Below are 7,590 nucleotides of genomic sequence, written 5' to 3'. Positions count from 1 at the left end.
AATTATATTTTTAAAAATGTATAGTGGCATTTTTTGTTGCTTTTTTTTTGCTTCTGTTATGTTTTCTTTGTGTGTGATTATGTGCCCACTTCGTCAGTAACGCCCATCAAGACATTGAGGGTATTGCAGTATAAAAGAAATTTAAAAAAAAGATTGAGAAACTATTTGCAAGAATACAGCGGGTAAAGAGTGACTTCCAATCCGTAAACGTCTGCGACGAAGTTGTCCGTAGTTTACAGAGCACTGTGAAAGAAATCCAAAGAAAATCGGTTGATCTAGAAGATAGAAGCCTCAAAAATAACTTCATTGTATTTGGTATCCCTAAAACGATAAACGAAACGCAAAAATACATTAAAGATAAAGTTGTCAAGGACCTCTTTTTTGGGTTTTAGGGATAAGTATGGAGTCTGTTGAACAAATCCATAGACTGCCGGCTAAACGTGAAAACAACACTGGAGTTGTTATTATGAAACTATACAATTATAACGAAAACATGGAAGTCTTACGGAACTTTTTCAAGCCGAAAGGGTAAAAAATGTCTGGTTTAAAATGCCTCTTCGAAAGAAACGCTAGGAATACGAAAACTACTATGGGCTAGCGCGAAGGCAGATAAAGACAACGGTTCAAACGTTATCCTCAATTACAAGGGTCAAATCGATAATGCACTTTGAAGAATAAGAATAAGAGTCAGAGAGGGGTAGTCTATTTGTGATGACTTCTCTGAGAACCTAATTTAGCTGTGATCTTTATGACATTCAAGAAGCGCCTTAACTGCTGCATTTAAAATTTACTCCGAAATAATTTGATATGCAACATAATGCGTGACGAAATATTTTAGGGACAAACGGGACGGTTGTATTGTAGACATGAAACTTTCCCTGCATTTAACTGCGGGACCGGCTCATGACGCATTCTGCAATAAGTTCGTAATATGCCCCGCCGCCATTCGGGGGACTTGACGTGTACACGTTGTCCGCGTTGCATATCCATAACAACCTAACCATAATTTGATCAAGCAGCAAGACCTGTCGATGAGCGCGCAAGTAAACGACACATAGGCACGCTCGGGAGAATTATCTACTCAAGTGAATCGGCTTCTGTTGCTGATTAACAACCAAAAGCGAGAACTTTGCTCCCCCCCCCCCCCCCCAAGTTGAAAGCGAGAACGTGTACCTGTATCTTCAGCCCATCAAAAAATAAGGAATACTACGAAGGTAAACGAAACAAAGAAAAAAAATAGTGGAAGAATGCTTACAAAACCGCTTCTATACCCCCTTCCCTTGCCCCTCTACACAAGATCAAATTATTCGTGATGCACTGAAGACCAGATGGTCAAAATTCAACCATTAAAATTCACAAGCGCTTCGCTACCAGTTTTTTGCCACCTGGTGTGTAAACTAGTTTTGAGGATTTTGAGACACAAAAAAATGCCCGCATTTGGAAGGAGATGAAAATAGCGTTTTTGATTGAGCTTCGGAGCCGAAGGTGAGCCACAATGGGCAAACAGGGAGCTTTGGAGAAGCCAAATCTTCGTCACTGCAGCTCAATAAAGCCAGTAGGATCTAGCTCCTTTGGCCGGCAGAGAGCCAGTGCTCGCATCCTCATACTGAAACTCGCCGAAGATCTGATTTCCAAAAGTGGTTATTTGTGATCGTACCTAACGTCACATCGTACCGAGCGTTGGCGCCACAATTCTCCGCTGACGGAACCACTGTAGCTCCAGACAGAAGGTGACGTGCCATTCAAAAGAAGCTTGAAAAACAAAATGCGGACAATTGGACAAAAGGACACAGAGGCGGGCGTACTTGGGGCTATCAATTCGGTCTCTTGGTGGCATTTGGAGACTGCGTTTTGCTAGTGCCTTGTTTTCTGTTCTGTGTTCGGTTGCTCGGCTCCAAGTTTGCAATCGGTTCAGATTTGCCCAAAAAGTATAACGATCGCTAGTTCTGTAGCTTGATCATGTCAATTTTTCCCAAGGTTCCAAAACGTACTTGAGATACACAGTCCAAGATCATAAAAAAATGTAATTAAGATAGAATAGCAAATACTTTAGACTAAAGGTGTTTGCCAGATACCAAAATACTACCAAATGTAGTAAATTGGTACAGATTGGAAGAAAATGGAAACACTTTAAAATTCGTTGCTTCTCAACGACAGTCCGGACAAAAGGTATAAAGAAGGAGTGGGGACCCACTATTTTATAACTTTTCAGAGAAGGTAATCATGAAGCATAATATTCTGAGCAGGTGTCTAGCATGCCAAATAAACCCAACAAAATGTTTCAAAACACATCGGAAGTAGCAGCTCGTCTATAAATGCATACTGTGCCACGCTGAGAATTCAGAAAGGAGCAGAGTGGTATAGCAGTACATAACCGTGTGGGACAAAGCATGAACATAAAATTATAGAGCTAAAAGAAAGCTGCAAGACTGTTTGACATACCCTTGAAGACCTTATAACTTTAAACTCTTCCCCAAATTTTGCCGTAATTCATTGGTCGCATCGTTGCTCGTGCGTTGGCTAGAACATGTGAACCTTCGGTGCCTCGGCCCACTTTCCCCAAACATTCAGACACACAAAGACACACACTTCTGAAGTGTTAACCCACAAATTTGCTGTAACCGCTCCTGCCGACGCGGGACGAAAAAAACAGTCAGGGCACTTACGCAATCCGGGTGAAACACTGCGACAGCTGAGGTGTAACGCCGGAGCCGCTAAGGTGTCATTTTGGAGCAGGTGTACGGAATAAACGGTAAATGGGCGAGCGCGCACCAATGACCCCGCATGGGAATTTCGCGTTAGGCCAGTAAAATACCGGACGAAAATTCCATAGCGTTTTGGAAACCAATGAAGGTGTATTAGGTGGATAGCTTTTCGTGACCCAGTTAAAATGTATTATTGGACAGAAACTAGGACTGCCTTGTAATTGAATAACACTTCCAAAATCGCGCGCCCAAGTTTCAAATCCTGATAACAACAAAACTGCATCTGCATGCATGAGCCGTTCCCTGCCGTTTGTGTGGTTGCCTGAAAGTCTTATGCAATATTATTGGACAATAACTAACACCACATTGCGGTGACTGAACAACACTTTCAGTATACCGCACTTAAGTTTCAAGCGTTAGCTCCACCTAAATTCACGCCCGTGGTTTCACCGACTTAACACCCACCTAACTTTATTGGTTTTATCGCCCGAGAACATTTCTAGTACAATTAGCGAAAACGCTTTGTTTTTATTCGTTTCATTATCAGCAGTTATATGTTTGTGTTTCTACGTGCCGTCATTGTGTCCCGTGACTACGTATTTTCGCGCGACGTATGAATGTCACGTGACGTCGCAGAGTCGCGTGACTTGACAAGTCAATGTCACGATGTGGTGTCAACTGACGCCATGTAACAGCTGACGGGTTAGTGCAATTAACATCGTAACCTTAAAATGCAAGCCGTTCACCCTTTTCGGTGTTCGACTGGTGGCAGCTGATAAAACCCGTTTGCGATATTGATCTCCACCTCCTGGTCACCTTAGTCGAATAAATATATTACAAAAAAATCTTGCTTAGCTCAGTCGATAAAGCGGTTCGACAGGAAATGGAGAGGTCACCGGCGTGCGCTCCAGACCCCTAGTTGTTTTTGGAGATTTGTGCTTGTCCCTTGTTCCCCCTGTTCTCTTTCTCTAGGGATTATTATCGTTTAGAGGATGGGATGTGCAGCGTAAAGTCACAGTCGTGTCGAGCAGCGAGACGGAAATGCAGCATGTTTGAGAGAAGTGCCGAAAATAGCCTACGTCGATATGAAGCGCGGTCGACGGCGCGAAACCCGAGAAGTGTCCAACTGCAATTGTACTAATATCGCTGCAATAAAAATCAAGGCTCTTGTATTGTCTCCGAATATCCACCGACATTCTACGTTGCATTCCATCTTGCTTTTCTTCGACAGCAAGCCGCCTAGCATCAGTGGGTGTGGCAGCCTACGCGACAACATGCTCAAACCACTTTTCATCGTACAGATTGCTCTGCTGATCGGTACACGGCCACCCAGCCAGCGTAAAGGGACAGACATCGGATGGACGGACGCCTCGATCACCGCAGACTGGGCTGATGGCTCACGCTTTCATGGCGGGGCGTTTTCTGCAACGTCAGTCCACCAGCCATTGCCGCCGTTTCCACAAGTCACCAGCGAAACTGTAATCACCGACCAGGGCGTCGCCAACCGGCCAACATCAGCAACGTCCTTCGAGAAGCCTATATCAACGGCGCCGAAACCGGAGCAGTTCAGTGGGTGTGGCAGCCTACGCGACAACATGCTCAAACCACTTTTCATTGTACAGGTTAGTGGCAAACGCCATTGTGGATGGAGAAGTAACAATTTGTTTCTCATTGTGCTGCCGCACCCACAACGGCTACTGTGTATTTTCGCTGAGTGCTTTGATTTGTGTAATCTCCTCTTACTGTCTGGAGATATTGAAAATAATTCAGGCCCAGATACGGAAGAAACCTTACAAAAACTTTTGGTAGGTCAAAATAAGATATTCGAGGCGATTAAGGAAATAAAATTCACTTAAAGGAAGGTCGAAGAAAGAATAGGTGCTATTGACATTTTTTCGAGTACTGTGCTCACAATAAAATAAAGTTTCTTCGCTCGAGAACAAAGTAGACGACCTAGAAAACCAAATGCGCAGAAACAATTTAATCTTCTTTGGAATTCCTGAAAATCTTAACGAAACTAAGCGGGATCTAGAAAACGTTATCATCTGTGAGATTCTTGAAGACAAACTAGGCATTGAAGATGTTGAGGTGGAGAGGATTCATAGGATTGGAAGACCGAATAAGGGGAAATCAAGGCCTCCCTATTGAAAATTCCATCAAGGTACGTAATTTGGGACACTGACTGCCAGTCAGCAGCCTTGGTGGAACGTGATGGACCATCAGACGTCATCTGATGGTCCATCAGATGACGTCTGACTGCCACTGCCAAGGGAATTTTATCAACAAGGGCAGCATTTATATAAGAGTAAAGCTATACGCACTCATAAATATCGCCAAATGCCTCAATAAAACAAAAGGTTCGAGAAAAAAAAAAAAAAGCAGGATAATTGCGGATTCGAACTCGCGACCACTTGCGTACAACTCGCACACCTTAACCGCTATGCTATGGAACCGTTTTCGAAATTCGATTTCACTAATCTTTTTACATGAGATGCTTCGGCTGTAAATGCAGTTAAGCCGTCAGCATGTTATACAAAGCACTCGTGCATCACTCGCCGTACTTCAGTTCTACTCACCTGCCATGTAGAGTACTTTCGCGTCGTAGAACGATCCTTTTGTTCGCGCGTCACCGGCCCAGTAGACCTGGTACACCTTGTCGTCTTCAACTACACCGCTAAAGTCCCTTACATCGTCGGAACTCACAACAGGCTGGGTCTTGTCGGGTAGAAATTCTACTAAAACATAAGTCATTGTAGAACCCTGGCAGGATCGACAGGTTGGAGCAAGCGGGCAAACAAAACGAGTCGAGAGCGATCGTTCATGAAAGCTCGGCGAAGCGGCGAAGCCTCTATGGGCGAAGCGAAGTGTCGTTTTCGGCGCTTCGGCGGGCTTCTGATCAAGGTTGTCGGTCGGTTGCGTGTCAAATATCTAACGTCAGCGGTTTTATGGGCTCACGTCCCGAAATCGTTTTCTCGTGCATAGATTACTTTTCGTATTCATAGATTTGACGAAATAGTGGTGTCCGAACGAACTTTACGTCCTTTGACCGTACGTCTGTCTGCACGTCAAAGCTTTTTGACGTACAGTCAGAGACAATCGATGTACAGTCAGAATCGCCACCAAGACATCCCGATGGAATTTCGCGGCGGCCGACTGCCACCAGGAAACCATCAGAAAGCCGACAAGCAGAGTCTGACTGGAGTTTGACTGTCGGTCAGAGTAACTTGTTGGCCAATCAGACATGCTTGACGTACAGTCAGGCACAGTCAGCGGTCCACTAGAAAACATTGACTGCCAAAAAGGGTTACATTGATGGATTTTTCCTTTGGGCTGTAATATTGAAACTCTTTGACTATAATGTAAAAGAAAACATCCTGAGAAATGCGCGGAAACTTAAAGGAACCAAAATATCAATATCTGAAGACATTTCGATTCATATCAGACAAAAAAGGAAGCTTCTCTGGAACAGTGCTAAAGAAGACCGTGACAAGGGCGAGAAAGTCGTGCTAAGATTCGATAAGTTGATAGTTGGCAATTCTTGCTATCAGTGGGATCCCGTGAAAAACGTCCGTATTCTGATTAACTCGAGGCAACGAGACGACAGTCACGCGCACTCTAACAACGAATGACAACAGTGCTCGAGATCTCGTTCGTTCACTCTTATCAATGTAAACGCCAGAAGTGTAGTAAATAAAACTGCTGAACTAGAACACATGTTATTGTCCGATGATCCTGATATAGTTGTAGTAACAGAAACATGGTTGCACGATAATATTACCGATAACGAAATCATTCCACCGACACATCAAATTTTCCGAAAAGACCGGGATACGAGAGGGGGAGGAGTGGCAATAGTTCTTTAATATAATATCAATGCAACATTAATTCACGATACCTTGAACATCGAATCCATCTGGGTCAAGTTGCGTATTCATAATAGCCCGATTCTCCTCGGGCTATTATGTCGGTAGATCGCGCGATCTACCGACCGCCAAATGCTTCTGAAAGCGTATTAGAAAAACTATACGACTTTGTAAATCTGCAAAGACGACGTTTTTCAAACATTGTAATCGCAGGTGATTTTAACCTTCCCAGCATCAACTGGGAAAATTTAACACCTTTAAACTTTAATTGCAAGCACTCAGAACTTTTGGTTAATATGGCATTTGATAATGATTTAACGCAAATTGTTACATGTCCCACGAGAATTTCAGGCACAACCAATAATATCCTTGATCTCGTATTTATATCTCAGGAGTTAATGGGTAAAGCGTTCACTTGCCAAGTTAGAGAAGGAATATCTGACCACCATTTAGTTTGGTGTAAATATGCCGGAGACCTTCATACTAAAAAAGCAGACCGATTGATCAAAGTGCCTGATTACACTAGAGCGCTAGACGAAAGCATTTTAGATCGCATTGAATTATCATTTGACATTTTTTGTGAACAAAGTGAACGTGCATTAGATATTAACGATATGTGACTGTCATTTAAGTATTCCGTTCTGTACTGTATAGAAAGATTTATACCGACACGTTGCAAACGAATACGAAAAAATAATCCTTGGATTACTCGGGAGGTTTTGCATCTCAAACGTAAAATAAACAGAGTTAGAATTAAAAACCAAAGAGCAGACAAACCTAATATAACACAACTTCGGAAGCAATTAAGGTCAATGATTCAGGAGTCAAAACGATATTTCCATAATGTGACCTTAGATAAATTTTTGGTATCCGATCCTATAAAATTTTGGCGATATATGATCAAATCAAAACAGCCAATTAATGCTATAACACAGAACGGAACAGAAATTGATGATCCATTCGAAATTGCCAGCTCATTCAACGAATACTTCTCATCCGTGTATACCCCGGATAATAACCGG

At 43.0% G+C, this 7,590-nt stretch overlaps 1 pseudogene; it reads left to right on the top strand.

Moving 5' to 3' along the window:
* Window positions 1-3,963: 3,963 nt before the first annotated feature.
* Window positions 3,964-6,253, top strand: LOC115319738 (annotated as a pseudogene).
* Window positions 6,254-7,590: the final 1,337 nt, after the last annotated feature.

This window comes from Ixodes scapularis, unplaced genomic scaffold (genome assembly GCF_016920785.2).
Source record: "Ixodes scapularis isolate PalLabHiFi unplaced genomic scaffold, ASM1692078v2 PGA_scaffold0__279_contigs__length_252992795, whole genome shotgun sequence".
In the NCBI taxonomy this organism is placed as follows: domain Eukaryota; kingdom Metazoa; phylum Arthropoda; class Arachnida; order Ixodida; family Ixodidae; genus Ixodes; species Ixodes scapularis.
Note: the sequence above shows the minus strand (reverse complement) of the source record. Positions and strands in the feature narration are given on the sequence as shown.